The sequence below is a fragment of the Meleagris gallopavo genome, chromosome 8 (assembly GCF_905368555.1).
Source record: "Meleagris gallopavo chromosome 8, MGAL_WU_HG_1.1, whole genome shotgun sequence".
Lineage (NCBI taxonomy): Eukaryota > Metazoa > Chordata > Aves > Galliformes > Phasianidae > Meleagris > Meleagris gallopavo.
This window is the reverse complement of record NC_139411.1, coordinates 20039602-20049580: the sequence shown is the minus strand read 5'-3', so window position 1 is coordinate 20049580 and position 9979 is coordinate 20039602. Positions and strand designations below refer to the sequence as shown.

The window sequence follows — 9979 nt, the reverse complement described above, 5'->3', positions numbered from 1 at the left end:
TGAAATATTTCAGGTAGTGCACCTGAAGGACAAAAGAACTTGACACAATTATTAAAAAGACTCCCCATGATAACTTAAGTGTCTCCATTCCGCAGCTCCATAGTTCCAAAGCTATTGGCAAACGACTGCTGAGAACAAGCAAGCCAAGCCGGGACTGTCATTTTGGAGTTACACACAAGAGTTACTGTTCAGTAGACACTTCATTTGCTTTCTTAGTTTTCATTTTTTCCCTGTCAATCCACGTCATAAAGATTTAATTTCTAATGGGACTCACCAAAATGTGCTTTTTTTCCTATCTGACCAACATGCAACCACGCCATAAAGCCTTAATGGTAAATAGAACTAATGGAATTTTTTTCTTTTCTGCATAAAAAGGTCCTGTCATTAAGCAATTGGAGAGGTTGGACTTGTGCTTCTTCAATTGTGTAAGGACTTTCCTCCTTGCTCCTTCATCTTATCTATCTGTTCATTTATTCATTTTCCCGAGCTGCTGTTTAAGATGTCAAAGATGGCAGGACAGTTCTGGAAACTGTTCCTCTAACTTGTTCACTCACCATTCAGCTTTGTAGAAGCACAACAGAACAAGGATGTACATAAATGACTAAGAGCTTATCTGCTGACTTGGTAGGAGATGACAATTATTACAAGAATGTGTGCACACATGTTGGCCACACACTTTAAAATAGATGTTTAAAGGAATAGCTTAGGTTGAAGGCTTTTTCTGAGTAAATTTTATCAAAAATGAAGGCAGAGGCAAAGCCAATATATGGCCAGTGGCCTGCAAGAAATGGGTAGGTTCTCACACCCAGCTGGAAGCACTGATGGTAAAGAAGCATCAAACTTTGCTTTTGTTGGTACAGCTTTGGCAAATGCACAGGGGCAAGGATTGAACGGGCATGGAAAATGAGCTGGAATCTTATCAGCCTTAGAGAAAGGACCATTTCCAGAAGTAATTCAATCAAGCTTATTTGAGGACTAAGAATTTCATCCAACAACACATAGATTTCAATGTCCATGATGTTGTATTAGCAGGCTGTTACTGCCTGCTGGGACTCCAGACCTGCTACAGCTGAGCAGAACACAATCTTAGTGGACTTTTTCTAAGTTTTGCTTTTGAAAAAAGAGGTTCTGACTAAACTGAATGCACTGAAATAGGATCTTTCGCTCCTATCACTGAGACGAGGCCTCAGAGTGTTCCTCCATGTCACGGTTTTGTATTTTTTGATTCTTGGTATTCCACATCGTAACATCATGTGGGGCACTGGGAGTTTAACTGTTAATGCTCAAGTTCTGGATACCTGCCCGAAAGAGAAGAAGAACTACATTCTCCAGGGGACTTTGGGGTCACAGAGAGGAGATATAACTCCTGGCAAGGTCACCTGATGGGCTCTTTTTCATCCGCTCTTCTTCGTCAGATCTCCTCCCATCTCCCTGCTGCTCAACCGGACTGCGCATCTCACCTCAGCGCTGTGGTGAGGCCTATCCACCTTTCGGACATTCTCTCTCTTGTTATATTTGATTTATTAGCTTCAATTCTAATTATATTGTATTATATTCCGATACTATATTTAGTAAATTAGTTTGTTTTTCCTCAGATCGTTGCTGCTGTTTTTAATAATTTTGGGGTCCCCTGTTCCCTTTTTCCAGAGGCGCGGATTTTGCAAAATCCCTCCACCCCACTAGTCACGGATCTGGGCCGAATCAGCCCATAAACCATTGACACTCCACTTGTCAGTTGTTGTCGCTGCTTTGAAAACCTATGTGGAGAAATTCCTTATTGATATCTGCCTGTGCTCCATGCTCCTTGGCTGCAGCAGTGAGGCTTTCCATGATCTCAGTGTGTCACTCTAGAAAACATTCTGGCATTGTCTAGACAAGATTAAAAGTTGTGTTTTTAGAATTATTTAACAAACACTTCTTAACATCTTTAAGCATTTGATTTATCCTGTCTATACAAGGTTTCACAGTGCTGTAGTTAAGCCACCTTAGTTTATGTCTTAAAAACACAACTTCTATTCTAGTCTAGACATATTGAAAGAAGGTGTTTGTCCTGGAGTACACCCACATGAGGTGATGGCAGTTGTACAATGAGTCAGGGCTGCTCACTACCATGCAGTTTATCTCAATGACTTACTGCAGATACCAGGATAAAGATCACAGGTTAAAAGGGGAAGAGGTAACTTTTACGTACATCACTTCTTCCACTTCCCTTTCTGTATGAGATGGAACCCTCCTACCCAGCCCAAAGAACTACTCATCTGCACATGGGGTTGGTCAGAGCAACTGATCCTGCCCACACCTGTGGTGCAGCAGAACACATTATGCACAAAGCTGGGTAATTACAGAGGTGCCTCTGTAGGGTTCCACCCTCTTGGTCCTGTCACCAAACCTCTCCAGTTCTGCCAGGGAGTCCTTTCTACACCCATTTGGAACAAACATAGCCCAGGTTAGTACAATACAGTACAAAACAATCCCAGGATCCCACTTCTGACACCCTGAGATTGTTTAGTCTGGAGAAGAGGAAGCTGAAGGGAGGCTTTATCACTCTCTACAGCTCCCTGAATGTAGGTTGTAGTGAGATGGGCATCCACATCTTCTCCCAGGTAGCAGAGATGGGATGGGAAGTAATGGCCTTACATTGCACCAGGAGAGGTTCAGGTTGGATATTAGGAAATATTTCTTCTCAGAAAGAGTGGTGATGTACTGGCACAGGCTGCCCAGGGAGATGGTAGAGTCACTGTCTCAGGAGGTGTTCAAGAAAAGGGTAGAAGGGGCACTGAGTGACATGGTCTAGAGCAGTCACAGACATGGGTTTGTGGTTGGATTAGGTGATCTTAGTGGTCTTTCCAACATTAATGATTCTATGAGTCTATTATATAATGGTCTTTGAAGAAGAGTTTTGCACTAACTTGGTTTGTTTTGTTCAGTGGGTATCTGGAACATGGTGCCCGGGCTCTGCTGGCACACTGAAGAAATGTTGCCAATTTTGGTAGTATGGTTGGTTGGTCCTGGGCTTCCTGTCAAATTAGATATTGAATTCATCTTGGCTGTGTGCATGTTGATGCCAGTCAAATGTATGAAGGAGCAGTGCTGGGCTGGGAATAAAAGTGCTGCCCAAGAGGCAGATGGGGTCTGTCCCACAGCATTAGGCCTGGCTCTGGATCTGGCCCTGGCCCTGGGTGCTGACACAGCATGTCTTTGTCACCAACACAGTGCTTGGTGCAGTGTGGCCTCCTTGGTGCCATAACACCCATCCCACACAAATCATTAGAAGCATCAAACCCCCAGGGGAGCAGGCTGAAATAATCCAACAGAGCAGCAGAGCTGGTGGTGTTCAGGCAGGCTGCATTTCCCAGGACTCCTGAAAACTATTCCCCATGTTTACAGCTCTGCTTGGTAACTTGGGAACAGACCCAGATCACACCACTAGGCACTTTTGAAAATCCTGGTCAAAAATGGTACCAGTCCTCCTCTGAGTGTGATGCGTGGCAGTCCAAGTGTGCTTAGTTCCAGAATCTTTTGTAAAACAGCAGAAGTGCCCTGTGCTTCAAGAAACAAATATTTTGCACTCACAGTTGTGGTTGGGAACAGCAGTTTCTAGTAATTCACAATCAAGTGCTCGAAAATGAGATTTCTTTATTGTAACATGGCCCTTGGAAAGTAGTTTCTTGATGAAATTATTTTATATTCTCATGCAGAATTTTTTAAATATAATACTTTTGTTTATGGTTTTCTCCTGAACTGTGAATCACTTGATTCATTAACACAAGCTGTACAACCTTGTTTTCTCTCTCTGTATAATCAATATATCTGGCACTGACAACTCAAGCATAAATCCTGATACTTTAAAATGTAGAGTATTAAGTTATTTGTTGGTAGCACCAGAACAAATGTAGGATAAATAATGTAGTTAAACAACAAATGAATTAAGGCCCTATTCTTCCTTAGTTGCTTACGGAATCTGCATTACTACATACTTTCCATTATTTGCAAATTACACCAGACTAATTGAATAAACGCTTTAAAATGGGTCCTGAACACAGGTTTAGAAGCACAGAGGAAGTGGTTTCTTAGACAACTGCTGCCCACATATTGATTTGATAACGGGGAGGTGGAGGGGAGAAGATGATTATGTTGATGTACGGAGCTGTTGATTGTTTAATTGAAGGTAAAATTTTTAGCTTCACTAGTCAATTACCCGATCTCATTAAGTCCTTAAGAATCACTAAAATACCATTCTGGCTGAAGCAGCTGCACTTTGCTATTATATTGTCTGAAGCATTAGGAAAATCATTTGCTAATGGTGATTTACAAGTGTAAACGTGATATTTTTAGCATCTGAACAAGCTTTCTCCATGTGGGAACTCTCCAATGACTAACATCAACCAGGTGAAGACAGGGAAGGACCTGAAATGTGCTTTTGTGCTTGCTTAAATGAACTGTAAACTTCTAAATATCCAAATCTTATCAACACAGTGGAAGATGGAAGAAAAACCTCTATTTCTTGACATTAATATTGTTTAAATATACTTATCAGAAGTTTGATACTAGGCAGAAAACAGAGACTGTTATAGGGATAAATGTAAACTAAGACGTAAGTTGCCATCCCTGCGGTGGGAAGAAGCCATGTGCTGTGAAGGTGTTACAGGTACCAGTGTGGGGGCTCCAGGTAGAGGTGATCTGGAGACCTTCGTGCAGCAAAGACTGCTTGTCCTGTGCCAGGCACTGTTAGTTTGGGAGCTGCACATAAGGATTTGTGTACCAACTTCTAGACTCCTTGTGCAACAGTGTGTGCAGCACTGACATATATGTTCTCATAACTTGTGCCATTTTACACATTTCCAAGCATCGCATGAACAAATTCTTCTGGGTTAATGGGTTTTCACTTTGCAGGATGACTGTCACAGAGGAGGTAAACCACTCAGGATTTATACAGGAATGTGAGATCTGCTTTCCAAAGGCCACTTGGTAAGAGCTCTGCTTCTTTGTGTTTTGATCTGGTTTGTTTGTTTTGTGTTTAGATGAGCTCATAGAAAGACAACTGCCTTCCTCGCATCATTCTTGCCAGCAACATGGCTCCAATCACACCAACCTGACGAACTCTCACCGTGAACTCAATGTGCTTTCTTCTCAGTGTGAAGGTGTAACAAATGGTTATGAATCAGTCCCAGAATGAGAGATTTAGCAGGAATTGTTTCTCCTTCCCTTTTTCTCTATTTTCTCCACAAAAGGACGATGATAGATAGTTATCAGTTAGAAGCTGGTAACTACTTTAGAACAAGTACAGTGAGTCTTGGACTTCTCAAGGGTTTTGAATATTCCCACTGCCATACAGTTTTGGTTCTGTGCCAATTCGTGTGTCACTTATAGTCTATCTGTAGTCAGAAATGACTGTTATTTTATGAAGAAGAAACAAAAGAATACAGCACTGATGAGAAGAAGTGTCAGTACCTTACAAGCCTTCAGACTTCTTAGGAAATGAAATTAGTATCTTCCAAGAATTGTCTAGAATAACTCCAAGTTCCCATGTCTCAGTAGTCCCTGAGCCACCTGTATGTCTGTTACTTATTTTTTTTAGATACCCAGTTGAATTGCAAAGTGTGAGGCAGAAGAAACCACCAGTGCTGTGTTCTGCAATTATACAAATTGGCAACTGGGTTCTGCGCAAAGCCCCAGGATAAATTAGAAGACCTACACAATTCACGGGGAATCTTCCTTCATATCATGGTAGGTGCTAGAAGGTATTTCAAACACATAGCACAAAGCTATGGCATGAAAAAAACGTGAAGGGTGTGTCAGTAACATAGAGTTGATTTAGGTTTTTTAAACTACAAAATTATTTGCTGTATGCTTTTCAGTTTGTTTGCCCTGCACAGGGAAGCTCTGTGAACAGCCAGCTCAGGAAAGTGCCCAGGGCCAAGCATACGCAGAGCTTTTCTAAACTATGATTCTGCTTAAAGTCTTTGTGGTTTTGAGATAAGATACTGAGGAAACAGAATAAAAGCAACTACTCACCAAAAGAGTGAGTCGTATCCGAATATCACTTGTGTGTGCAGCTGCCCTCCCCAAAGGACCCATGAGTGGCAAGGGCTGCCTCTGCTGTCTGTGAGCATATTGCAAGGTGTTCATGGGCAGTGGAGTTCATACAGCTTCTGAAATATTTTCTAGCCTGAACCTGATGGGTATGTTTTGATACATGGCTGCACATTTAAAAGAATCCTTTGTAGAGAAGTTTGGGGAAGGGAGAAGGTGCAGAGTCAGGGTGTTATTTTCTTGAATATAAAAAAAATTAATTCTGAAGTCCATGTTTTTTAGCTCTCTTAAGTTTTGTGTTTTATTTCTTTCTCCATTTTATAGCATGAAGAGCTGATTCTCCAGTATTCTGAGATATACCAGATGCCCTGGGATGTATCTGCTATTGATTTTTGTGGCAGAGTTAGCTGGGATTGTCAGCCTATGGTTCTTGACTCAATAAATCAATACATTATGCAAAATGAAGGTGGTGGGTGGCTGCTTTCTTTGTTTAGTTCCATTTCATTTCATTTGAGCTCTCGCTGCCTTACACAGCCTGGACTTCATAGAATAGAATAGAAGCATTAAGGTTAGAAAGGACCTCTAAGATCACCAAGTCCAGCCACCAACCCCTCCCCTCACCATGCCCACTGATCATGTCCATCAGTGCCACACCTACCTTTTTCTTGAACACCTGCAGGGACGGTAACCACACCACCTTCCTAGGCAGCGTGTCCCAGTGCATTGCCACTCTCTTTCTGAGAATAAATGTTTCCTAATATCCAATGTGAACCTCCCCTGGTGCAATTGAAGGACATTATCTCTCATCCTATTGCTGTTATCTGACCCCCACTTTGCCACAACCTCCTTGCCCTTAAGCTCTCTAAAATGTTCTCTAGAAAGGGAGTAATTATAATGAAGAGTTTGTCAAACTGCAACAAGAGTGTGACAGTAAAAGTATTTGATAACAAAACACATTAACAAATTGCTGCTTCACAACAATCAGTTCACATGTAATGCTGTGAATATAATGCATAAGGAATGGAGATATCTCAGTGATTCTTGAGGATATACTGCCTTCTATTTCTAGATATGAATAGGTAATAAATACCCTATAAATATACACAGATTGAAAATCAGGATTTCCTCATGCCTATTAAGGTCAGTAATATATGATACAAAAACAGTGAAATGTTTTATATTATCTTGGCAGCAATCTTTTCTCTAATTATGTACATCTCATTCCCAAGACAATAATCTTTCTTGCAAATCTTTTAATATGATCTCTTATAAATATTAAGGCTCTTGTTAGTACTGCTGTACAATGCTTATATTGCCTAGACAACGTTTACTGTGAATCTATTAAGTCCCACCTTTAATTCCCAACGATACTAAAATTAAATTAACGATGTGCTCTGTGTCCACATCTAGAAGACTGTTTATACAAGCAATCAGGGAAGTTAGCTGTTCACTGGCAGGGCAAGTGTCTGCAAATAGTCTCTGCAATAACATGTTAGCTACTGCAAATGGAGAAATATGAATTAAGCATATAGAGTTTGCACTTGTTTCACTTGTGCCTCCCCCTTTTTCTTGGCATGTTTGCTGATACATTTGTAATGTCAGAAATGGCTCTGAATGCAGAGAATTAATTAGACATGGGAACTGGAGCATAAAATAACATCTACATTTTATCCTTTTTAATCAAGAGGAAATGCTCTAATGTTGAATTTAGATTGTATTAAATTTAGATTTAATGCAAAATTAAATATTTGACTCAATATATATTATGTCAGTAGATTAGCTGGTATTTATCATAGTTTCCAAAAGCAGGGCTTTAATGCCTCATTTGACATGATTTTGTCAGTCCCTGGCAGAAGGCTGATAAACCACCCATTTGTGCCATTACAGCTGTTTCTTGTAGCACTGTGCTGCTATGGAGAGGAGTCAGTTGTCATTTCCTTAAAACCTTTGTTTTTCATCATTTTGTAATAGGTTGATCATTAAAGTTCATTTGGCTGTATTATAATAGATCCAGACTGTAAATCAGATTTCGATGGTACAAAAATAAATTGATTCGGTGGCCCAAAGTTATATAACTGCTGCTCCACTGCTGAGGGAGCTGAAGCTGGAGTCAAAACTATGGCTAGACCTCCATTTCTTCTCTTGTTTACCATTCTTTCTCCATATTTACGTTCTTGTTTTAATTTGTTTTCTTGTTTTGCAAAGAGGTAGCAAAAAACTCCACAGCATTTTCCACAAAAATAGATGAATTATGTGGCCCCAGCTGATGAGATAAGCTGGTTCCATAGGATTGTGTAGCTCAGAAACCACCTCCAGGTATATGTGCTGTAACACAGGTGAGGTTGTGGGAACGAGCAACTTGTTGCTCAACATACTGTAGGAGCAGCAGCACCGTAGGGAGAGCTGTGAAAGCCTGAGGAGGGGAAAAAAGAACCTGGGGGTTTCCATTTCCCCTGTAGCATCTTTTGTTTTGTCAAACTCTGCTTGCAGAAAGCTAGACTAGTTTTATCAGAATTGGTAAAATGGTAATGAAAAGCTGACTGCAATATGAATAAGAAGTGCTACTCTAATGTTCAGTGCCCAATCATTGATCTGCTCTGGAAGATGAAGGATTTACTACTAGATTAATTGAAAAAATGCTGGCTAATTACTGAATTAGCTGTGTGACAGCCCCAGTGTGGTAACTCTCTTAGAAATAAGAAATGGGAATATATTTAGGAAGCACGCTTTATGGTTACCTAAATGAAATGAATTGCAGACTTTCAAATCAGGTCTAAACTTTGTCCAGAACTATAGGGACTTTAGTGACATGGAAAAAGCATCCTGCTTATTCTTCCTTTATGTACGGTTGCTCCCGTGGAAGCCAATGTCTGCAACATTGCGAGTAAGATGAGCATTCAGCTTTAGTGACTGACTTTTGGTAGAGAAAGTATGTGGAAAGTCAGCTGCTTAGGAGATTGACAACGATACTTTTTATGTCACAGGTATGATGATCCCTTCCCCTTACAAAACAAAAGAAAAAACAGTTCTAATCCTGACAGCTTATGTTCTGCTAAGATATCCCAAAGCTGAGGACACAGCATGTTTTAAGAACTTCAGTTGCCACATGTCTCTGCTCCTTGTTGTCAGCATCCACCCACCATTGCCTTTAAGGCACAATAGTCCTTGGCTTTGCCCAGTGACTATTTCAGCTACAGGCTTTAATTTCTCCTTCTGCTTCAGGAAGAGTAAACAGTGGGCAAACAAACCAATTTCCCCAGTAAGCCCCACTAGAAGGTGGGAGGAGACTCAGACATATTTGTGCCTTCTTCAGTCCACCCACTCTTTCCTTCCCTGGGCTTGGCCTTCCGCCCTCCACGCCGTCCCCAGGGGCACAGAGGCTCTGCCTTCGCTGTATGCAGTGGCAGCGATGAGGTGGCAACAAGCACTCTTTCCTGTAAGGCCTGGCAGGGGGTGAAGAGGTCTTCTGGGGGTGAGCCCTGGAGGAAAAGGAGGCACCTGTGCTTCAAAATACTGTAAGAAGAGCTTCTCTCCTGCCTGTGCCAGCCTGTATGCAGTGTTTGACAAGTGAGGTAGCTGCGTTGTTCCCATGCCCCAGGACTTCCAGGTGATGCTACCACTTCTCTAACGCAGTTTAATTTCCTGAGCTGCTGTTGAGGCAAAAATAGCTGTGTAGTGGGTTGAAGGTAAGAACTTCTGCTATCATGACATCCTCATGAGAACCTGCTGAGCCCATGGGACCAGTGGCACAGCATCTTTCCTTTGCTGAGCTGCTGAAAAATCAATTTTTGAGGACTCATCAGTGCCACTCAGCAGAGGCCATTGAGCTCATGGGATTGGCTCTTTACTCACATGAAAGTCCTGACACCTTTGATTCAGTATTTCTGTTTTTCCAGGATGACACCAAAGCAAAGTCTCTGTGATCTCACTGTCTCAGCAACTTTCA

General features: G+C 41.4%; 1 long non-coding RNA gene across 1 annotated transcript; it reads left to right on the top strand.

The window, feature by feature from the left end:
- Window positions 1-2366: 2366 nt before the first annotated feature.
- On the top strand, window positions 2367-6468 carry LOC146543873 (uncharacterized). Its single transcript, XR_014884773.1, has 4 exons — window positions 2367-2446; window positions 4894-4968; window positions 5579-5727; window positions 6358-6468. It is a non-coding gene; the product is annotated as an uncharacterized LOC146543873 (long non-coding RNA).
- The last annotated feature ends 3511 nt before the right edge of the window (window positions 6469-9979 follow it).